The 24,859-nt window shown below is 41.8% G+C and overlaps 1 protein-coding gene across 1 annotated transcript in view; it reads right to left on the reverse strand.

Moving 5' to 3' along the window:
* Positions 1 to 24,859, reverse strand: part of LOC126471186 (dual specificity protein phosphatase 10) — a 224,364-nt gene that overhangs the window by 117,520 nt on the left and 81,985 nt on the right. The gene's annotated exons all lie outside the window — the stretch shown is intronic.

Consider the following 24,859-nt stretch of genomic DNA (forward strand, 5'->3'; position numbering starts at 1 on the left):
TGTCTTACTCCCTTCCCAACCACTGCTTCCCTTTCATGTCTCTCGACTCTTATAACTGCCATCTGGTTTCTGTACAAATTGTAAATAGCCTTTCGCTCCCTGTATTTTACCCCTGCCACCTTTAGAATTTGAAAGAGAGTATTCCAGTCAACATTGTCAAAAGCTTTCTCTAAGTCTACAAATGCTAGAAACGTAGGTTTGCCTTTCCTTAATCTTTCTTCTAAGATAAGTCGTAAGGTCAGTATTGCCTCACGTGTTCCAGTGTTTCTACGGAATCCAAACTGATCTTCCCCAAGGTTGGCTTCTACTAGTTTTTCCATTCGCCTGTAAAGAATTCGTGTTAGTATTTTGCAGCTGTGACTTATTAAGCTGATAGTTCGGTAATTTTCACATCTGTCAACACCTGCTTTCTTTGGGATTGGAATTATTATATTCTTCTTGAAGTCTGAGGGTATTTCGCCTGTCTCATACATCTTCCTCACCAGATGGTAGAGTTTTGTCAGGACTGGTTCTTCCACGGCCGTCAGTAGTTCCAATGGAATATTGTCTACTCCGGGGGCTTTGTTTCGACTCAGGTCTTTCAGTGCTCTGTCAAACTCTTCACGCAGTATCATATCTCCCATTTCATCTTCATCTACATCCTCTTCCATTTCCATAATATTGTCCTCAAGTACATCGCCCTTGTATAGCCCCTCTATATACTCCTTCCACCTTTCTGCTTTCCCTTCTTTGCTTAGAACTGGGCTTCCATCTGAGCTCTTGATATTCATACAAGTCGTTCTCTTATCTCCAAAGGTCTCTTTAATTTTCCTGTAGGCGGTATCTATCTTACCCCTAGTGAGATAGGCCTCTACATCCTTACATTTGTCCTCTAGCCATCCCTGCTTAGCCATTTTGCACTTCCTGTCGATCTCATTTTTGAGACGTTTGTATTCCTTTTTGCCTGTTTCACTTACTGCATTTTTATATTTTCTCCTTTCATCAATTAAATTCAATATTTCTTCTGTTACCCAAGGATTTCTACTAGCCCTCGTCTTTTTACGTACTTGATCCTCTGCTGCCTTCACTACTTCATCCCTCAAAGCTACCCATTCTTCTTCTACTGTATTTATTTCCCCCATTCCTGTCACTTGCTCCCTTATGCTCTCCCTGAATCTCTGTACAACCTCTGGTTCTTTTAGTTTATCCAGGTTCCATCTCCTTAAATTCCCACCTTTTTGCAGTTTCTTCAGTTTTAATCTACAGGTCATAACCAATAGATTGTGGTCAGAGTCCACATCTGCCCCTGGAAATGTCTTACAATTTAAAACCTGGTTCCTAAATCTCTGTCTTACCATTATATAATCTATCTGATACCTTTTAGTATCTCCAGGGTTCTTCCATGTATACAACCTTCTTTCATGATTCTCAAACCAAGTGTTAGTTATGATTATGTTGTGCTCTGTGCAAAATTCTACCAGGCGGCTTCCTCTTTCATTTCTGTCCCCCAATCCATATCCACCTACTATGTTTCCTTCTCTCCCTTTTCCTACACTCGAATTCCAGTCACCCATGAGTATTAAATTTTCGTCTCCCTTCACAATCTGAATAATTTCTTTTATTTCATCATACATTTCTTCAATTTCTTCGTCATCTAAATGGTTCAAATGGCTCTGAGCACTATGGGACTCAACTGCTGAGGTCATTAGTCCCCTAGAACCTAGAACTAGTTAAACCTAACTAACCTAAGGACATCACAAACATCCATGCCCGAGGCAGGATTCGAACCTGCGACCGTAGCGGTCTTGCGGTTCCAGACTGCAGCGCCTTTAACCGCACGGCCACTTCGGCCGGCTCTTCGTCATCTGCAGAGCTAGTTGGCATATAAACTTGTACTACTGTAGTAGGTGTGGGCTTCGTATCTATCTTGGCCACAATAATGCGTTCACTATGCTGTTTGTAGTAGCTTACCCGCATTCCTATTTTCCTATTCATTATTAAACCTACTCCTGCATTACCCCTATTTGATTTTGTGTTTATAACCCTGTAGTCACCTGACCAGTATATAATACAGAACGTAATTCTGGCACTATATTCAAAGAACGCACGCAGCTGACCAGGAGCAATTATTTTGCAGTGGAAACATATTTCAAGGAAACTGACCACGCTATTTCAGAGGCCACCAAGGCCGTGCAAATTCTACATAAAAGTAAGAAAGGAAGGGTTTTGAAAGCACTAGTAGTAATAGAAATTTACTCGCATACCAAATGGGGGTGGGGCATGTTCTGAACTACATAGCATAAGGTTCCTCCATAGTTTTAACCGTTGGTCTGATGAGGTGGAATTGTGTGGAGGTTGCGGATATGGTGTATGCAGTCCGTCATTCCTATTGTCCTGCTGTATGACGATTTAAAATCTAGCAAATGTGATGGTTTTTAAAATCGAATTCTTGATAATGTCTGTTTCAAGTTGAACTCCTTTTTATGATGCCTTACTATAGAACAGGACGTAAGTTTCAACATATTTGTACATAGGAGGTGAAATACACTCACTGAAAACAAATACAATAATGAGGCACCATCATAGAGCATAAATATCTATGGAGTGAGCACAGCCTGCTGCACATGTTCTCAACATCAAACCGGGCTAGTCACGTCGTAATGGGACGTCGCTGCTTGTCTGCAATTTGTGGTAACAGCGAAACTTCAGTGCTACACGTATTCACCTGTTTTTACATACGTTTCCACACGTTTTAGTGGTTGGTTTGTTTGGTGGAAGAGACCAAAGAGCGAAGTCATCGGTCTCATCGGATTAGGGAAGAATGGGGAAGGAAGTCTTCCGTGCCCTTTCAAAGGAACCATCCCGGCATTTGCCTGGAGCGATTTAGGGAAATCACGGAAAACCTAAATCAGGATGGCCGGACGCGGGTTTGAACCGCCGTCCTCCCGAATGCGAGTCCAGTGTGCTAACTGCTGCGCCACCTCGCTCGGTAATGAAGGGAAGGTTGGGAGCTAAAGATTGTAAAGGGCAACTAAGTTTTACTGTAATAAGCAGGTTCAACTGGATGCAGGTCACTACAATTATGCAGAGATGAACAGACTAGCAGCGGATAGTACCGCGCGGAGAGCTGCATCACCACAGTCTTCGGACTGAAGGTCATGTCATCAACAACAACAAGAGAGGAATATATTAGCTTTACGTCTGGTCGTACAGAAAAAGCAGAGAACACCTACATGTGTGTGGCCACTTTCTGCCGGTACTTTCTTCAACCACTGTGGTCGCGAACGATGCACAGGAACAAGTATTGTCGGTAGCCCTCCGGGTGAGCTCAAATTGCTCTAATTTTACCTTCGTGGTCTTCAGAAGGGATGTACGTATGAGAAAGCAATATATTGGTTGACTTTTTTAGGAGGGTAATCTCTCGGAATTTTAACAGCAAAAACCACTGTGAGGGACAACGCCTCTCTTGTGGTGTCTGCCACTTGCGATGAATGATCATGTCCGTGACGCTTTCGCGCTTGCAAAACGAACTTGTGATAAACCGCGCAAATCTTCCTTGGATCTTATCTATCATTCTTATCTAGTGAGGCTCCTAGACTGACGAACAATACTCAAGCGACCATTTTGTAAGGTACCGATACCAACTTTGTAGCTGGCTTTTGTCTTTTGTCTTACTTACACGTTACAGCGTTTATTTAAAGCAAACCTGATTTACATTCTCATAGCGGAATTACTACCGTCACTCATATTCGACTGGTGCTAAATCTGAATAGCCATTATCTTCCAGATGTAGAAGCACGCTTACTAACTTTCATTTACGTCACACAACTCCTTCTTGGTGTTACAATTTTTTTTGCGTCAGTTTATTACGTAAAATTAGGGTGAAAAGGGAGGGAAAGGAAAGAAATTATTGACGTCACCTGCATCTGGATTTCATGCGAAATCAGCAGCAATGATTGAAGATGTGTGTTGGACCAGGATTCAAACTGGGGATCTCCTGCTTCCAAGGCTTTTCCGTGAGCCACTGCGCTTTCTCGACTCTGTGTTTGTCGCAATGGCGCAGATTATCTCAGCACGCCTCCAGGCCAAACCACAATCCTGCGGGCGCCACCTACCCGAAGTGCCCATCCATGTATTCCACATTCGCTACTTTGAGATTCCCGCAGGAGGTCGAACGTAATTGTGAATCTGCACTAAAGATGGTCGATTCATAGACTATCGAGGCGAATCAGTTATATGAATGTGTGGTGTCTGTCCTTCCGGACATGTATAAAAGAACAGACACCGCTGCAAATAGGTGGCGCTCGGCAGGACTGTGGGTTAGCTGGGGGACGTGCCGAGATAATCCGAACAGCTGCAATAAACACTGTGTCCGGATGGCGCAGTGCCTAACGCAATCCCCTAGTAAGCAGGAGACCCCGGGTTCGAATCTCGGTCTGGCATATATTTTCACTCACCGTCGCTGGTTCTGTATAAAGTCCCGACGCAGCTGACCTCTGTAATTCCTTCCCTTTCTCTCTCCTCCACTTGCAATTTACATCATATTTACAGTGCCTGTCATGGTCAGTTACTGAATATAAGTAGGATACCACCAAGTGCATTTCACTCATTCTGAACACAACATCATAAACTCCAGGCAGGAAGTACCAATATTCTACTTCAAAGATTCACGCCTCTACATGGATCTAATTTCTTTCGAACGTATGACACAAACTGCTAGCCCTTCGTCTCCTATTCAATGATGTTTTAATTTGAACATGCTGTCTCTGGTATCTTTGCAGACTATGCATTAACCCCTGCGAAGACAATCAAAGTACTGAATTGAAAATAGCATGAATCTGCCTGACATCATACAACATTTTAGATGTAACTATACCGCGAACAAACGTACTATAACGGAAAAACGGGTCTTTTCCGCAACAAGCTGTTTTGATTTTATTATAATTCTAGTCTTGGATCACAATGTTTATTTGTAATTAGGTAATTTATTTTGGTCGGTAATGACCATCTTCAGACCTGAGTAGAAATGTGTTACATTATACACATCACGCCATTAAGTGTGATGGTGTAACACATATAATGCAACACCTTCTACTTAAATACGAAGCTCGTCATTACCAACCGAAATTAATTACCTTATTACATAAACATTGTGACCCGAGACTGGAATTATAATAATGCAAATATTTCCCTAGATCGCTGAAAACGTCTTCACGACTATAGTGACCATGTAAAGCTGTCTTTCATAGAAATATACTGACGTCAAAATGAGTGTCGCCTTAATTCACTACAGGAGCACTACGTGTTCACATTGTCGAATGACGAAATGTTCTGGGGTGGCTCATCTTTATTGAAGAAAGCTTTCATTCCCCAAAGCGTGTTGTAAGAACACAATATGATGCTAAACCGCGATCATCTCACAGACATCTTTTGCAGGAGTTAGGCATCTTACTTACTGCTTCACAGTATGTTTACTCCCCCATCAAGTTTGTTGTAAATAACCTGCTACAGCTCAAAAGAAACATTGATGTACGTAACTACAATACAAGATTAGACTGGGTTAGGTTAGATTCAGTTTTCGTTCCACAGACCCAAAAATGAGTCTTATTACACGCTTTTGCACTCCAAAATCTTTTGCTTTGAAATTAAAGACTTATTTCGGCGCTTCAACAGTCCTGTTATTTAGCCTTCCCACCTGAATTTATCATCAAGTTTTAATCCCAGATATTTAACACTGTCGACTTGTTCTATCGGCATGTCTTCGTACTTTGTACACATGCTGTTAGGAAATCTCTTAAAGCTCCTGAAAACCATAATGTGAGTCTTTTCAAAGTTTAATGACAGTGAATTAGTTTTAAACCATTAGTTAATGTCAATGAAAATTTGATTAGCAGCCATTCATACTTGACATGCTGTTTATAGTAATGCTTGTATCATCTGCAAACAAAATCAACTTCGCATCTGGCAGTGTAACAGACGAGAGGTCATTAATGTACACAAGAAAAAGTAATGGATCCGAGATGGAACCTTACAGAAGACAACATCTAATTCATTTCCATTCACACGAAGAATGATTACTTAAACCATTTTGCAGTACTTATTATTTACAATAATATTCTAATTTACTTAAGAGAATGCTGCGATTCACACAGTCAAAGGCTTTCGACAGGTCACAGAAATTGCCAGTAGCCTTTAATTCAGACTGTAATGAATTAAGCACATTCTCACTGTATGTGTGAATAGCCTTCTCTATATCGGAACCCTTAAGGAACCCAGTCCAAGACTTGGACAATACATTGTTTGCACTCAGATGATTAAGAAGACGTTCGGACGCAGCCTTTTTCAAATATTTTTGAAAAAGCCGGAAAAAGAAAAATGACATTCATTACTCCATATTACAATTTTCTTTAGTACAAAAAGGGATACACAGTACTGTCACCGAAATATTTGATCACCAACGAAATGACACAGTATGTCTGACGGACAACAAAGTCATATTTGAAAATAAATTGAAAACGTTTCTCCTTGACAGTTTCTTCATTCCGCAGCATAATTTCCGTTCATATAACATTTAAAGTGTAGTTAATGCGAAATACCAATTCAGATTTTTATTCAAAAAATTGTAAATAGTCAGCATAAAGCCATACTTATATACGAATGTATAATAAGAACTCTAAATAGTTCCTTCCTTTATTCCCATTGACAGTAAAAACGAACCACGTTTTTCAAATGTTCAAAATGGCTCAAATGGCTCTGAGCACTATGGGACTTAACATCTATGGTCATCAGTCCCCTAGAACTACTTAAACCTTACTAACCTAAGAACATCACACAACACCCAGTCATCACGAGGCAGAGAAAATCCCTGGCCCCGCCGGGAATCGAACCCGGAAACCCGAGCGTGGGAAGCAAGAACGCTACCGCACGACCACGAGCTGCAGACTTTCAAATGTTTATTCTACTCGTATATAATACATGAAGGCAGCGTCTGCTAAAATTTTATTTCATTAAATTAAAAACGAACAGACGCTGCACGGTTACATTTTTGAACCATTATCTGAACTACACTATTAATACTAGTCTACGTTCTAAAACTATCCAAACCACTGTTTGATCAATCAAAGAGTTAAATGTACGCCTTCCTAACAGGAAAAATTTTAATTGCTGAGATGTCTGTGCAGTGCCAGTCGAGTCATGGGGGAGAGTGCTTTCTCGACTCGACCTCAGATCCTTACCTGCAGTGGCGGGCAGGATTACAAATAGAACGAAAAAAATGTCTACTTTACAACACCGAAATTACAACACCAACACTCAGATCTACCTGTAGATAAAACACATTACAACACCCACTTAAATGTAATAGTTACATATTAAGTCAGAGATATATATCACGTTGCAATATCGTAGCGAACGCATCCTCCGTAAGGGCGGAAATGACGTCACGCAGTGGCTTCGAGAATAGCGGAAGAAGTTGGTTTCAGCCCGCTCTGCTTGGTGGCGTTGCACATAAAGTGCAGCTACTCACAGAGATCCCGTTTGGGCTTTATTTATTGTATAACAGTCTAACTTGGTAGATATACTTATGCGTTAATGCGGAGCCGATTCACGCTGTTCTTCCGTCTGAAGCTTTGAAGACATATTAATACAGAGCTCTTCAGTACTATGACCAGGTGCCTCTGCTGACGTCTTGATGAATATATACATAATCTCCTACACTCAGCCGGTATCTATCCAAGGCAGGTGCTAATTTCTCCGTAATAAAGCCTGTGGAACGTCGCTTTGCACGATTCTCAATGAACTACGGTCAGAAGTATGTTCTAAAAGCTCACCGTCATTTACCTCACTTTCATATGATCTTGAAGACGCTTTATCCATTCTCCACATGATAAAGAAGGAAGTATAGCAGGGAATTGGACGTAGATGCCGTGTACTTTTGTCTTCTTCCAGTTTTCTCTGCCTCGTACTTTCTTCTTTATTCACAAGTACTCGCTCCAGTCCCTGAAAGGTAGCCTTTATGCCCTGGCTCTCTCTGTCGAAGTAAAAATATTCTGAATTCTACCTACTTGATTGATTGTAGAGCACTGGCATGTTCGATATCAAATAAATGGTTCAAATGATTTACAAAGTTCTCTTCATGGCGCTTAAACACATCTCGACTTTTTTTGCATTTTTTTGCTATTTACTCCAGTCTTAATGCAACTTATTAAGTTCTTGTAAACAATGCTGAATAGCTCTTCGCATTCGCGCTTTCTCCTAAAACATAATGCACTCACGAACCAGATGATTACCACATTAACTAATGATTGATTTTACCTCCCTTATGTTATAAAATAAAACTTTCAGCACTTGTCTATTTGATGGTAATTTGTGTCCAGCTATATGGTGCTTTGATATCTACTACTAAAAACACATATTCCTGACGACTGTGTAGCTTATGTGACTTCTTACGAGGATGTACTGAAAAGTAATACCTCCAAATTTATTATGAGCAGACTCTTAAAGCTTTCTAAACGAAAAAAATGTTCGTAACATTCTACATTTTTGTTCTTCATGTCTACATATTTAGAGCCCTCTGTCGTTAGGGGGTTCGAAATTGTAGTGTGTAACATGACAGTGTGTAACGTAAATGTGTTGATGTGTGAGAAACAGCACGCTACAATCGAGTTTCGAATTCGAAGAGTTCGTCCTCACATGGAACACCATTTTCTTGAGCATGACAATGTCAGACCACACATGAGCGCTATGACATCTGCAACAGTGCGATGCCTTGGGTCCACTGTCACTGATTATCCTCCATACAATCCCAACTCGGCTACATCCGATTTTTATTTACAGAACACATTTGAGGGCTTCACTTTGATAGAGATGAAGTCGTGCGGGCAGAGGTAAGGTTCTGGCTCCATCAACGAAGTTAAACATACTACAGTGACGGTATCAACAAACTAGTCTCTTGCTGGGAGAAATAGGTTCGTTGCCAAGGTGTCTTTGTTGAGAAATAAATATGAAGACACAAAGAATAAGGATGTGGAATATTAATAACTTTTGTTTTATTTAAGAAGCTTTAAGGGTTTTCGCGCAACAAATTCAGAGGGATTACTTTTCAGCGCGCTCTCATATATAGCAACTGGAAAATCCGTGCGACACGATCGGTAACAAATAAATACTGCACTACATGCACCCAAGTTGGTAAACTAAGGTGACGTCACCATGACATCTGCGAACGATGTGAAAGATCGTGATCGTCCGACGAGTTCGTACTCAAATCAGCATGGATTAAAGTGCTTCAATCACAAAAAAATTTTGTGCAGACATGTTTTAGAGTCATTCAAAAAATATTGGAGGGTGAGCGCTCAAAAAATTGAAGTCAGAAAATAAGAGACATCCTACTAAGTTACATCAAAATTCATCAGTCTCAGATGAAGAAGATCGAAATCTCGAGTAAATAATGTACAGCTGACCGATACTGTCATTGTTCCAGTTAAGTTGTAGATTATCATATGGGTAATATAATTGATTTATGAACAATTTTGCATTGGCTGGGTTACTGTTAATGAACGCGCTGAAATTCTTAGTTACATACATCCTCGCCTATCTGCTCGCAGCCCCAGGATAATGAATTGAAGCGTTTCTAGTTCATCGGATGTCTCAATCGCCCAGTAATGTCTTGAAGCCATCGGTAGAGCTGGATACTCAGCGTTCCAATGAATTGAAACTTAATGACAGTTGAAAGCCAGAGTTCGACTCATGTAATGTTTCAGATGGGTCTCATCTGACACAGAAATGTGCGGTCCTTTTCACACTAATTTATGGAAAAAGACTTATCTTCCACTGTATGTGCATATTGAATGTATACGTTATTATCTTTTTCACTTTTAACGAGAATCAGTTCATGCTTAGCACTCATAATGGGCCAGTTATTGCCCTCAAAGAATTCCATAGGCATTTTGAGAGCGATGCACATTTTGAAGTGTTTACTTATCGCTCCGTCAATGAACAATCCCCCATTTTCTAGTATACTGAGATCTGTATTTAATACGGATATGTAAGTTTTGAGTGTTGATGTGATTTCAACGTTTCTTGTTCGGTTGACTTCGACACCAATAAGTTTGTGTCATATTTCTTGAAATAGGAAGCAACACATTACGCCTAAGTCATGATGTTTCTGCTGGAGCACCATCCATCATTCTTCATCAACTGGCCTTCAAAGTATATAAAGCTGCTGCTTATAATTGTTAAATCATCTTGATGCTGAATCAGTATTCGTATCTCATCGTTATTACTGCACCTCACCAAAGCAAAAGGTTTGTGAGATATGTAATCCTGATGAGTGCTTCGTTCGTTATAGTGAACCGGTGTTGTTATTTCGCTTGACGTCACTGTGAGGTTTCAATCCTACTGACTTGAGGAACTCTAAATAGTGAAGTGTTACTACCTTGTCCTTTCACTGCAGCGTGGCATAGTGACTAGATGTGAGTTAATTTTCTACCTCATTCCCAAAGCGCTGCTGCTTCAAATGAATACGTATTATAATTTCCTCCCCTTGAGAATCAACCAGGTTCCTGCCCTGGTCAACAATGCTCAATTCAACATGGTCTGTCGGGAGGACGAAGGTTCAATCCCGCGTCTGGCCATCCCGATTTAGGATTTCCGTTGGTTGGTTGGTTTGGGGAAGGAGACCAGACAGCGAGGTCATCGGTCTCATCGGATTAGGGAAGGACGGGGAAGGAAGTCGGCCGTGCCCTTTGAAAGGAACCATCCCGGCATTTGCCTGGAGCGATTTAGGGAAATCACGGAAAACCTAAATCAGGATGGCCGGACGCGGGATTGAACCGTCGTCCTCCCGAATGCGAGTCCAGTGTCGAACCACTGCGCCACCTCGCTCGGTAGGATTTCCGTGATTTCCCTAAATCGCTCCAGACAAATGCCGGGATGGTTCCTTAGAAAGGACACGGTCGACTTCCTTCCCCCTCCTTCCTTAATCCGATGAGACCGATGACCTCGCTGTTTGGTCTCTTCCCCCAAAACAATCCAGAAATCCAATCAACATGGTCTAACGTCGGACCAGGCACTGGGGGTACACTGACTGTTAGGAACCTCAACGAGTTTGTATCACGTTCCCACTGTAGAAAACAAATCAAATTGTATGTATTAACCAGATGTTGATGTAAGAATTCCCAGCGATACTGCAGTCAACATGTATCTTACTAACGGAAATAGTATGCACTGGTCGATCCGACAAGTAAATTTTCTCAGTATTCTTGGTACTACTAGCTGAAACTTTGCTCCTCCAGAAAAGGAGTATTGATCGTACAGAGCCATTCGGCTAAAGGCTATTATATGTTTTGTCGTTTTTATCTCGATTTGCACATCACTTAAATAATTTTACAGATTGTTTTCTAATTACATTTAGATCGTCAATGCCATACAGCCCGGAGGATCTCTACAACCTTACCGACTGCAAGGTGAAGTTTATTGTTCGCCTCGGTCATGTTTGGAATGCTGTTATGTTCCCAGACCAATCCATGCTATACTCCACTCACTCACCCTCGCTTAGATCTATTCGGTGGAAGTAATTTGCACTCATACAGATGAGTGCTCTTTTAAAGTAGGGTGTGCGACATGACACCTGAGGCTCAAATGGTGTGGTGATGTGCATGCTGCTTGTTTTTTACATTCATCAGGAGAAACATTAGACAGACATGTCCACGGAGGTACGAATCAAAATGTTGTCAGAACCGAAAATTGCAGAACACACAGATACTGGCGAAGTAGCGACGCAATTCCTCTGGTGGCTCCTAAATCCCCATGTCAGCCAAATTACAGTACGTTATTCTACATACGCAACTCACTGGATTCCAGATCCTCCTGTGATGTCTAAATTTATGATCCCACATGCCTTGCATTTCCAAATCGTCTTCGGCAAAGTCTTTCGCATAAACACACAAGATCTTGGGATTTTGATTTTCTTGACAAGTCTAAGTAGATGTGTATTGGTAAGCGGTCTGAAAGGTAAGTGTAGTTAGGCGATTTTTTAAAATAAAAAACCCAAACCCTTTCTAACGTGGTTCTATATACAGTCCTTTACCGATTACGAAGGCGTCCATCATCCTATTATGACCTGGAAAAGATAGCCACTCAGACTGGCAACACGAATGTGCATTTCGTGGAACTGTTTCAGCGTCACGATCGGCCTCATCTTGATACAGCCGTCAGGCGTAATAACATGAGACTTGGGGGTGCGCTGATGACAGAAGGCATGAGTCACATTTCAGTGGTGTCGGTGGAGTCTATCAGTAGGACGGGTTTCACTAGACATGGCCTGCACCTCAACAGGTATGGGAAGGGGAGGTTGGCAAAACTTGTAGGTGACAGCATAGGTGGGGGTGGTGGGATCACTCATGGGAAAATTCCGGTAGTTGTGGGTGTTAGAGCTGTACCTTTTTTAGATTGAAGTCAGCTGATAGGTATTCCTGCTTAAGGGAAGTCTCTCTAACAAAGAAGCCATTTTCTACAAAGCTTGGGTATCCGATTAATGAGGGAATTAGTATATTTCATCAAAATATACAAGGTATTACAGATAAAGTTAGTGAACTGCTTATAGATGTTGACTCTGAAGTTATTGGTATATCTGAACACTTCTTAAATACGGAGATAATTCAGAGGCTTCCTTTACCAGGATAGCAGCTTTTCTAGGAGCTCTTTGCGGTGTGGGGGAGTAGCCATGTATGTGAAAAACGGTATCCCATTTGAGTCAATTGATGTTTCAAAGTACTGCACTGAAAAGGTGTTTGAATGTTGTGCAGGTGTGGTTAAATTTAGTGAAGCTAAACTTCTTACTGTTGTTATTTATAGATCCCCAGACTCCGATTTCACAACTTTTTTGCTAAAGCTAGAGGAGGTTCTTGGTTCACTTTATAGGAAATACAAAAAGTTAGTTATATGTGGTGACTTCAATATTAATTGTATAAGTGATTGTGCAAGGAAAAGGATGCTGGTAGACCTCCTTAATTCATATGATCTTATGCAAACCGTATTCTTTCCAACGAGAGTGCAAGGGAACAGTAGAACAACCATAGACAATATTTTTGTTCATTCGTCATTATTAGAAGGGCATTCTGTTAGCAAAAAGGTGAATGGCCTTTCAGATCATGATGCACAAATTTTAAGTCTAAAAGATTTTTGTGCTGCAACACATGTTAAAGATAGTTACCAACTTTTTAGGAAAGCTGATCCAGTTGCTGTACAGACTTTTGTAAACCTTATCAAGGAACAAGAGTGGCAAGATGTTTATAGTGCTGATACAGTAGACGATAAATATAATGCTTTCCTCAAGACTTTTCTCGTGCTCTTTGAAAGTTGTTTTCCGTTAGAATGTTCAAAACAGGGTACTAGCACAAACAGGCAGCCTGGGTGGCTGACTAAAGGGATAAGAATATCTTGTAGAACAAAGTGGCAATTATATCAAAACGTTAGAAACAGTCAAAATCTAAATACAGCAGCCCATTACAAACAGTATTGTAAGGTGCTTAAAAAAGTTATTAGGAAGGCAAAAAGTATGTGGTATGCAGATAGAATAGCTAAGTCTCAGGATAAAATTAAAACCATATGTTCAGTCGTAAAGGAAGTGGCTGGTCTGCAGAGACAGGTCGAGAATATAGAATCAGTGCGTAGTGGGGATGTCCGTGTTACTGATAAGTCGCATATATGTACAGTACTTAATAATCACTTTCTGAATATAGCAGGTGAACTAAATAGAAACCTAGTCCCAACAGGGAATCATATAGCGCTCTTAGAAAAAAGTGTTCCGAGACTGTTACCTGAAATGCTCCTCCATGATACTGACAAGAGGGAGATTGAGTTAATAATTAAATCACTAAAGACCAAGAACTCTCATGGATATGACGGGGTATCTAGCAGAATACTGAAGTATTGTTCCACATATGTTAGCTCAGTACTTAGCCATATCTGTAACTTTTCCTTTAGGAGTGGTCGGTTTCCTGACCGATTAAAGTACTCAGTAGTGAAGCCAGTTTATAAAAAGGGAGACAGGGATAATGTTGACAATTATAGACCTATTTCTATGCCATCGGTGTTTGCTAAAGTTATCGAGAGGGTTGTATATACAAGGTTACTGCAGCATTTAAATTCACATAATTTGCTGTCAAATGTACAGTTCGGTTTTAGAAATGGCTTAACAACTGAAAATGCTATAGTCTCTTTTCTCTGTGAGGTTTTGGACGGATTAAATAAAAGGTTGCAAACGTTAGGTGTTTTCTTTGATTTAACGAAGGCTTTTGACTGTGTTGACCACAAAATATTACTGCAGAAGTTGGAACATTATGGAGTAAGGGGAGTAGCTTACAATTGGTTCGCCTCCTACTTTAAGAACAGAAAGCAGAAGGTAATCCTCCGCAATATTGAGAGTGGTAATGATGTTCAGTCCCAATGGGGCACTGTTAAATGGGGCGTTCCCCAAGGGTCGGTGCTGGGGCCACTGCTGTTTCTTATTTATGTAAATGATATGCCTTCTAGTATTACAGGTGATTCAAAAATATTTCTGTTTGCTGATGACACCACCTTGGTAGTGAAGGATCTTGTGTGTAATATTGAAACATTATCAAATAATGTAGTTCATGATATAAGTTCGTGGCTTGTGGAAAATAATTTGATGCTAAATCACAGTAAGACTCAGTTTTTACAGTTTCTAACCCACAATTCAACAAGAACTGACATTTTAATCAGACAGAATGGGCATGTTATAAGCGAGACGGAACAGTTCAAGTTCCTAGGCGTACGGATAGATAGTAAGCTGTTGTGGAAAGCCCATGTTCAGGATCTTGTTCAGAAACTAAATGCCGCTTTATTTACCATTAGAACAGTATCTGAAATAAGTGACATTTCAACACGAAAAGTAGTATACTTCGCATATTTTCATACGCTTATGTCATATGGTATTATTTTTTTGGGGTAATTCTTCTGATTCAAAAAGGGTATTTTTGGCTCAAAAACGGGCTATTCGAGCTATGTATGGTGTAAGTTCGAAAACCTCTTGTCGACCCCTATTCAATAGTCTGGGAATTTTGACATTGCCCTCACAGTATGTATTTTCTTTAATGTCGTTTGTTGTTAGCAATATTAGCTTATTCCCAAGAGTTAGCAGCTTTCACTCAGTTAATACTAGGCAGAAATCAAATCTGCATGTGGAATGCACTTCCTTGACTCTTGTGCAGAAAGGAGTGCAGTATTCTGCTGCATCAATTTTCAATATGCTACCACAAGAACTCAAAAATCTTAGCAGTAGCCCAAACACTTTTAAGTCTAAACTGAAGAGTTTCCTCATGGCTCACTCCTTCTATTCTGTCGAGGAGCTCCTGGAAGAGCTAAAAAATTAAGCAAATTCCAGTGTTACATTCTTGATTTTCTTTATTTAAACTAACGACTTGTCACCTGAATATGTTTCTTATATTTCATTTTATCTGTTTCTACAATCGTGTTATAATTTCATGTATTGACTCGTTCCATGACCATGGAGACTTCTCCTAAATGTGGTCCCACGGAACAATAAATAAATAAAATAAAATAAGATTCCTGTAGTTGTTCACGAGCTTTTTATGCGATCCTCACTGTTCGGGGTATGGTGGTACCCCAACGTGCTAATATCCACAATGTCGATAGCCCTGCTAATACTGGAATTAGAAACAGTCTGACTTTACCAGATATCTAAGGCACTGGTCAAACCATAGGCGTTTTAACACAACCTCTTCTCACTCCTTTCTCAATGATTTTTTTCCACTATGATCACTGACTGAATATGCTTTTTAAACACCCAGGAGGTGTTTTTTTTCTTCAATGTGTGATGAGCTACGTTGATTATTTGTTTGAAATTAAGTTTGCTACGGCTCGCAGCTCAACCGAGAACCTTCTTTTATGAGGGCATCAGGAAGCTTGTACAACGATGGACCAAGTGCGTTGAAACGCAAGGAGGCTATGTCGAAAACTGTTCTTGTAAGTTTCCTATTTGATTACAATAAAATTTTGTAACTACTTTGCGGATAATAATTGACTTACCCTCGTAGGAATCTTACTGAAAGATGTAACAGTGTAAATCTGTTACCTACACAGCTTATACCCCGGCAAACGAGACATTTCACACAGATTAAAGTTACTGCCTCAAATGTTTAAAAATGGTATGCTTTTTTCTATGTACGAGCACTGCTATAAACATTACGATGTGAACGCTTGACAAGAGGTTGATGGGCATCCGTCCACTGAACTTCACTCTGTTGGTTTTAAAAATGGAAAATGATAAACGATGTTTTCCTGCCCAGTGTATTTTTTTTTAAATAATGTGTACGCACAGAGGTTTGCGAAGTGTGTAAGCCACAATCCTTATTTCAATGAAATACAATTGGCTCTTGCTTGCTCTGACTGTTACTGACATATGAGCCACACTTCGTGGTTGAGCAGTCAGAGCCATTTACTGAGAGAGCCCAATAAGCCAATATTCAGCATCTGTCTCAATGAGCGGCCACATCGAACATTCGTAAAATAGTGTTTGACGGTGGTGGCAGCACAAAGGAGCAGAAGGTGGCAGCGATGGCGGCAGCACAGGACGCAGCTGCGTATTATCACCCTGACCCCCAAAACAAGAAGCTACACTCGTATATTCTTTTAAAAGGTTATTGGATAGGACATGGCTGGGTGGAGGTCTCTGACTGAAACAATTCTTTAGAAAAAAACACTGTGTTTTATTCATTTTACATAAAATGCATAGTAGCAGGACAAAATTAGAAAAATATCTGTAGCCCTCAAGTCAGCCTGTACAGCATTCAAGCCGATTGGTGGCATTATCCACATAAAATTCCATCTGTGAACTCACTCTCTGCTGTTTTTACAGGTTCTAGATACAAACTGTAGCATGAGGAGGATTGTGGGGTTTCTCAAGAGGGGCAAAAGAGGCCCAGAACTGAACTGGAGAGGGGGGTGACAAAAAAAGTGAGCCTTTTTCCAGAGGGGTGTGGAAGGTGGAGGGAGAGGAGTGGAAGTTTCTCAGAAGGACAAATTATCCTCACGGATGATAAATCAACCCCCAAGGGATCATAAAGCACTTAGCAGAACAGTAGATTATGGGGAGGAGGAGGGGTGCTTTAACTGGTCGGTTTAATTAATTAGAGTATCAATTTAATATCAAAAGTGCACCAGAACCTCCTTTGCCCCACTACTGACAGATATGGAGATAGGTCTCTGCCGGCCACTGTGGCCGAGCAGTTCTAGGCGCTTCAGTCCGTGGCCGAAATGCTGCTATGGTCGCAGGTTCGAATCCTGCCTCAGGAATGGATGTGTGTGATGTCCTTAGGTTAGTTAGGTTTAAGTAGTTCTAAGTCTAGGGGACTGATGACCTCAGATGTTAAGTCCTATAGTGCTTAGAGCCATTTAGGTCTCTCTCTCTCTCTCTCTCTCTCTCTCTCTCTCTCTCTCGCATCATCATCATCATCACGTCTGCGACAAGTAAACACCCTGGCTGCAAATCTAATACATGAAACTCTTGGGTGGAAGAAATATTTTACCACATGGTTTCCTTAGTTTAGATTTACAAATTTTGAAGGCCCAAAGGGACACTCAAGAAAACTGTGATACAGTCAATATTCAGTTCATTGGGAGTAAGCATTAAAAGTTCTTTCCGGCCAGGCCTTAAGCTAAGCATTCCTCAGCGTTCGTTGTTACATCACTGGATTCTCTTTCCCCTCCGAACGTAACTACGCCCTGTCGAGTAAAGGCAGCAACGATTATTACAGTAAATTCTTTTCTGTTGCGGCTCGAACATCGCCTTACTGGTGTATTTCACCTGCAGCTGTGCTGCCCCCCCCCCCCCCCCCCGCCCGTTATGACGTCTCGAAGGCCTTTTAACGGTTTTTCGCACATATTTTTCACTGCATAACATGAAGCAACTTTTTTGTATCCCGCCTGGATAGGCGGAGCGTGGGTCTGCTCCTGTGAACTGCTTCTGTAATATAGGCCGAGAGTGAAGGAAACGAGTAGGAGGAGGAGAGGTGAAGCACTTCGGTACTGTGTGTAACTTTAACACTTTTAATAGAGTCGAAAACACAAGTAAATATCAAATGAATACATAACTTTGGCTAGAATGAGCACGTAGGTGTGAAGCCGTAGTTCATGTCTAATACTGTGAAGTTAGGATGAGTGTTCTGTATAATCTCAGAACTAACAAATACTCGTTGCTGTCCAAACTTTAACTAAACGTAACTAATATAAAGTCTCTATAAGAAGCTAGCCCAGTCGATAGCAGAAGCGATATTTCCAGGTCGTCTGCTCTTGATGAAATGGGCGAAATCAAGACGGCACTCCCTTAGCGCCAAAGCGTCGGCCAGAGGGCGCTGTGATCGGCGTAGTTAGTCTTCTCTCGCAGTGCCAACTTACGAGAGTGTGCACCTGCGTTGTGACATCGTAACTCTCGACGCCACAAACTTCACACATTTTCACAGCATATACCAAGAAAGGAGCACATGACCACGGATAGTGGGACAGAAAAAGCGACTTTCTATTCAGATTTGAAGCAGTAACTAATTGTGTTAAACACTTAACACGATTATTCGCTACAACACTAACGACTTTGAATGTTTTATACACGCTAGAAAAATAACGAAATGATCAGTACATTTGTCGGCCCCGTTTCCAGTGACTTCACGACTTCTGGTGTTCGTGCACCGGGTCCGCCACTCAATCGCTAGCTCGGAACATTAGGGTTGAGCTTACTATGAATGGAGTATAGGATCTGGTCATTACCAGTGCCGTCGTCTCATACATCTGGCAATATTTCTGCATTTCACAAAATGAATAAAATCCGCAGCCTGCAACTAGAGATAAAGATTCTCGAATAGAGACATTTTGTTTAGTCAAGTGGCAACACAGAGTGCAGTAGTTGTGTGCGAGTGCTGCTGTTAAGTGAAACGCCGCGCTGACAATTGGTCGCTTTCCCCTGTCGGAATTGAGAAAGCTGGCGGGAAGTTGCATCGGAGCGGAGATCCTCACAACAAAAAGCGGAACAGAGTTCTCGTAACGCCACTCGTCGCAAGGCTGCAGCATCTTACCACTCTGTGGAAACGAGTCCACCTGTTTACCTATTACGAAAAGACGCAAGTAGGCAAACCATCAGTTTTATGACGATGATGCTAATTACAGCGTCCTTATTTGTTTGAAACCAATTGTACAAGTAGGTGCACGAAGGAAGGGAAAGAAATATCTAAAATACGATTTAAACTACCTGTCATTTAGCTTCCACAATGACATTTTCACTCTGCAGCGGAGTGTCCGCTGATATGAAACTTCCTGGCAGATTAAAACTGTGTGCCGGACCGAGACTCGAACTCGGGACCTCTGCCTTTCGCGGGTAAGTACTCTACCAACTGAGCTACCCAAGCACGACTCACGCCCCAGCCTCACAGCTTTACTTCTGCCAGTACCTCGTCTCCTATCTTCCAAACTTTACAGAAGCTCTCCTGCGAACCTTGCAGAACCAGTTTCATATCAGCGCACACTCCGCTGCAGAGTGAAAATCTCATTCTGGAAGCATCCCCCAGGCTGTGGCTAAGCCATGTCTCCGCAATATCCTTTCTTTCAGGAGTGCTAGTTCTGCAAGGTTCGCAGGAGAGCTTCTGTAAAGTTTGGAAGGTAGGAGACGAGGTACTGGCAGAAGTAAAGCCGTGAGGACAGGGCGTGAGTCGTGCTTGGGTAGCTCAGTTGGTAGAGCACTTGCCAGCGAGAGGCAAAGGTCCCGAGTTCGAGTCTCGGTCCGACACACAGTTTTAATCTGCCAGGAAGTTTCTTAGTTGGCATTTGACAGAGGGAGCTGTACTGCCATCGTCCGCCCCACTGTGTCGTCGCAAAGCCAGTCAGCTGTGAGAGAATCGCGTAATGTTTAGTTTCGCCTGCCTTACCATGTACGACGAAGATACATTATATAAGGCATATGTAACACTATATACATCTATGTCAAGAATTTCTGAATTTTTAGTTGTTTTTTGTAGGAGGCCGAGGTTAAAAGTTTCATTTTTAAGACTTAAAAATCAATAAAATATCGTAAAAAAACGAACTTACGCATATCAAAGGCAATACGATATGCATCTTTGGAAAGATCCGTTGCACAACGAGTTATTTAACTAATCAACGAAAAAATGGGATTTCATTGACATAAATAATTTTCGACATACAATGTAATACGTTTGAATTTGTATCCCGGATGGAAAAAATTCGTCCAGAAAAAAAGACATACTTCTGGCTCTAATCAAAGTGAAGAACAGATATTTTTACTGTCTTAGAGAAAATTTTGACCTAAGTACGACACGTAAATTTAAGTGCTTTTATGTTATTTTTGTAAGGAATAGAGATTTTTAAAGATATTTCCTATGATCATCGCTGCCTGCAGACGGTGCTTATCGCGGCAGATTCAGTGGACAGGTGTCGTAAACGTGTTTTCAGTTTTTTTAAAGTCACACGAGAGTTAATAATATTTATTATTTAAATACTAAGACATATAAAACACACCCATACGTAAGTACTGACACGAACCAACAACCTCCGATTGTTTTACAACGTCAGATACGGACGACTTCATAACGAACCGTTAATATTCTTATGTTTGACGCCTCTTAGTCGGATTATTTGCGAATTTCAGTTTATTTACGGGAACAAGCGACAGAATTGTTTCCAGAATTCGAGTTTCCAATATATCCAGTATATGCACTAGGATCACGTCAGCAGCATTGTACTGTGCATCTGATGGATTGGAGCAGACATGAAATCAGCATGCAAAACTGTTTCCAGGCTTTGTGTTTCCACCCTCATCACACTCATCGAGCCACTTCCATCATATAGTGGAGTAACGAGAGTTGTGATATTCTCTGTCTTACCTTGCACAAGTTGAGTGCAGGTGACAAAAAGCGCCTCGTTGTAGGAATCTCCTCTGATCATGAAATGAATATAGAGACAATTTTTGAAAATCCACGATTTAATGACATGAAGCTAGATGAAACAAGCAAACGGAAAGTGAATGACATAAACTGTATCAGAATTCAACACAAATAACTGCAATTACCAGCGCTTGCAACCTCAGAGTCCTCAACTGTCACGATTTAGAAGTACGCTGAGAAATGTCTTATGTATAACGTAAAACACAATTTATGTCAATTTATGTGAAGAATCAGATGGGAATCATTTAAAAATTCAATGCGAACCTGGACACTAGATTACTTTCTGTTTATAAGAAGGATGATTGGAGTTTAACGTTTTGTCTACATCGATATCAGAATTTCCATAACACAAAGGCACACCTATAACGAAAACCACTGCTAGTTAAAGAATAATTCTATCACCCATCAAGAGAGTATATGGTCATTATGGTACAGATGGTTGAGAATATATGTTTATGAATATATGACTAAAGCTAGCAGGGCGCCTATCTGAATCCATAATACGAATCTACTGCTACTACTATACTGAATTTGTCATTCGAATTACTGTTTGAATCTACACTCCTGGAAATGGAAAAAAGAACACATTGACACCGGTGTGTCAGACCCACCATACTTGCTCCGGACACTGCGAGAGGGCTGTACAAGCAATGATCACACGCACGGCACAGCGGACACACCAGGAACCGCGGTGTTGGCCGTCGAATGGCGCTAGCTGCGCAGCAGTTGTGCACCGCCGCCGTCAGTGTCAGCCAGTTTGCCGTGGCATACGGAGCTCCATCGCAGTCTTTAACACTGGTAGCATGCCGCGACAGCGTGGACGTGAACCGTATGTGCAGTTGACGGACTTTGAGCGAGGGCGTATAGTGGGCATGCGGGAGGCCGGGTGGACGTACCGCCGAATTGCTCAACACGTGGGGCGTGAGGTCTCCACAGTACATCGATGTTGTCGCCAGTGGTCGGCGGAAGGTGCACGTGCCCGTCGACCTGGGACCGGACCACGGCGACGCACGGATGCACGCCAAGACCGTAGGATCCTACGCAGTGCCGTAGGGGACCGCACCGCCACTTCCCAGCAAATTAGGGACACTGTTGCTCCTGGGGTATCGGCGAGGACCATTCGCAACCGTCTCCATGAAGCTGGGCTACGGTCCCGCACACCGTTAGGCCGTCTTCCGCCCACGCCCCAACATCGTGCAGCCCGCCTCCAGTGGTGTCGCGACAGGCGTGAATGGAGGGACGAATGGAGACGTGTCGTCTTCAGCGATGAGAGTCGCTTCTGCCTTGGTGCCAATGATGGTCGTATGCGTGTTTGGCGCCGTGCAGGTGAGCGCCACAATCAGGACTGCATACGACCGAGGCACATAGGGCCAACACCCGGCATCATGGTGTGGGCAGCGATCTCCTACACTGGCCGTACACCACTGGTGATCGTCGAGGGGACACTGAATAGTGCACGGTACATCCAAACCGTCATCGAACCCATCGTTCTACCATTCCTAGACCGGAAAGGGAACTTGCTGTTCCAACAGGACAATGCACGTCCGCATGTATCCCGTGCCACCCAACGTGCTCTAGAAGGTGTAAGTCAACTACCCTGGCCAGCAAGATCTCCGGATCTGTCCCCCATTGAGCATGTTTGGGACTGGATGAAGCGTCGTCTCACGCGGTCTGCACGTCCAGCACGAACGCTGGTCCAACTGAGGCGCCAGGTGGAAATGGCATGGCAAGCCGTTCCACAGGACTACATCCAGCATCTCTACGATCGTCTCCATGGGAGAATAGCAGCCTGCATTGCTGCGAAAGGTGGATATACACTGTACTAGTGTCGACATTGTGCATGCTCTGTTGCCTGTATCTACGTGCCTGTGGTTCTGTCAGTGTGATCATGTGATGTATCTGACCCCAGGAATGTGTCAATAAAGTTTCCCCTTCCTGGGACAATGAATTCACGGTGTTGTTATTTCAATTTCCAGGAGTGTATGTAGACCTCTACCATTTACAGCACACCAACCACACATGCTTAAGAATTATTATAATGCATTTTCCTGTACAATCACCCTATTAATTGACTGTGTTGAAAGGCTTAAATCGTGCTACAGTGGTCTGAGGAATACTCATGTCGATGTATTGGCCACGAAATTCGTCTGATCAGGGTGCATTTAAGATGTTCTTGGCTGTCAGCTCTACACCTGCATTTTACGGAATGCATGTGTGAACATGTGACGCTTGATATCTCCGGAAACCTAGAAGAATCCACTGTAGCATGTTTCATTTGTCGACAAAAAAAAAATGCAATACGAATAAGAAAAGGCATCTGTATGGCGCGAAAATTGGCAATTGACCCTAAATAATGAAAAGTGTGAGGTCATCTATGTATGTGCTAAAAGGGATCCGTTAAACTTCGGTTACACGATAATTCAGTCAAATCTAAAGATCGTAAATTCAACTAAATACCCAGTAATTACAATCACGAACAACTTAAATTGGAAATAAAACACAGAAAATTTTATGCAGAAGGCGAACCAAAGACTATGTTTTATTGACAAAACACATGGAAGATGGAACAGATGTACTAAAGTGAATGCCTACAGTACAGTTGACCGTCCTCTTTTGGAGTACAGCTGCGCAGTGTGGGATCTTTATCAGATAGGGTTAACGGAGTACATCGAGAAAGTTCAAAGGAGAGCAGCACGTTTTTTATTATCGCGAAATAGGGGAGAGAGTGTCACTGACATGATACAGGATTTTGGATGAACACTATTAAAACAAAGGCGTTTTTCGTTGCAGCGGAACCTTCTCACTAAACTTCAATTACCAACTTTTTCCTCCGAATGCGAAAATATTTCGTTGACGCCGATTTACATAGCGAGAAAGGATCATCATAATAAAATAAGGGAAATTAGAGTTCGCACAGAAATGTATAAGTGTTCGGTTTTGCGCGCGCCGTTGAAGAATGGAATAATAGCGAATTATCGTGAAGGTGGTTCGATGAACCCTCTGCCATGCACTTAAGTGTGATTTGTAGAGTATCAATGTAGATGTAGGATCTTGAACTGTCACGTGAAATGCAGTCTCAACGTCGTAACAGACACTCACTGTCGTGAGCGTTCGCACCTTCGTCAGCAAAAACCTTCTAGCACATACAGGTTGTTGAACTAAGCACAGCTTTATTCATCTGAAATGATTTAGAAATCTTATGCAAACATCGGATGTCCATACCGTACTTATAGATGCATACCCTATAGACCAATGCCCACTAACACAGCTCTGCTCTTGCGAGGGCTGTCGGTGTACCCATGTTCATCATCCTCATGATGATATTCAATTACATAGTTGACAGATCCGCATGATGTTCAGTCTCAGAACACAGTGCCATTAGAAATCCGCTGGAAACGTTAGATGTCTTATGCACAACACAAAGCATTTATAATATATGATTGGAATCGCTTACAAATTGTGATACTAGCCCGAGTACTACTTCAGTTCCCGTTTATAGGCGGATTATTACAGTTTAATGTACTGCTAAGCGTCTGAGAGTATCGTATTGTTCCAAGTTAAGAGCTTTCACGCTGCTTCTGCAAAACATAATGCGCTTGAGAGATGTAGTGCCGATAAACATGTGAAACTGCGTCATCATATCAGTCCGTTATGATTATAATCATGGAAACTTTTCGCAGTTACAGTGGATCATTTGCATAATAACACAAAATGTCTGACCGGTAGCAAAGCAAGTCTGAAAACTTATACACAAAAAGCAAAGTCCCGACTGACTGACTCATTCCTGACTCATCATGAAATTCGCAGAGGGTGTTCATCTTATATTGTAGGCATCGTTTCCCATATTCCATCCCTAAGGGGGTGAAGTATCTGTGTAACTGTCTTGCAGGTGTCAA

This window comes from Schistocerca serialis, chromosome 3 (assembly GCF_023864345.2).
Source record: "Schistocerca serialis cubense isolate TAMUIC-IGC-003099 chromosome 3, iqSchSeri2.2, whole genome shotgun sequence".
Classification (NCBI taxonomy): Eukaryota; Metazoa; Arthropoda; class Insecta; order Orthoptera; family Acrididae; genus Schistocerca; species Schistocerca serialis.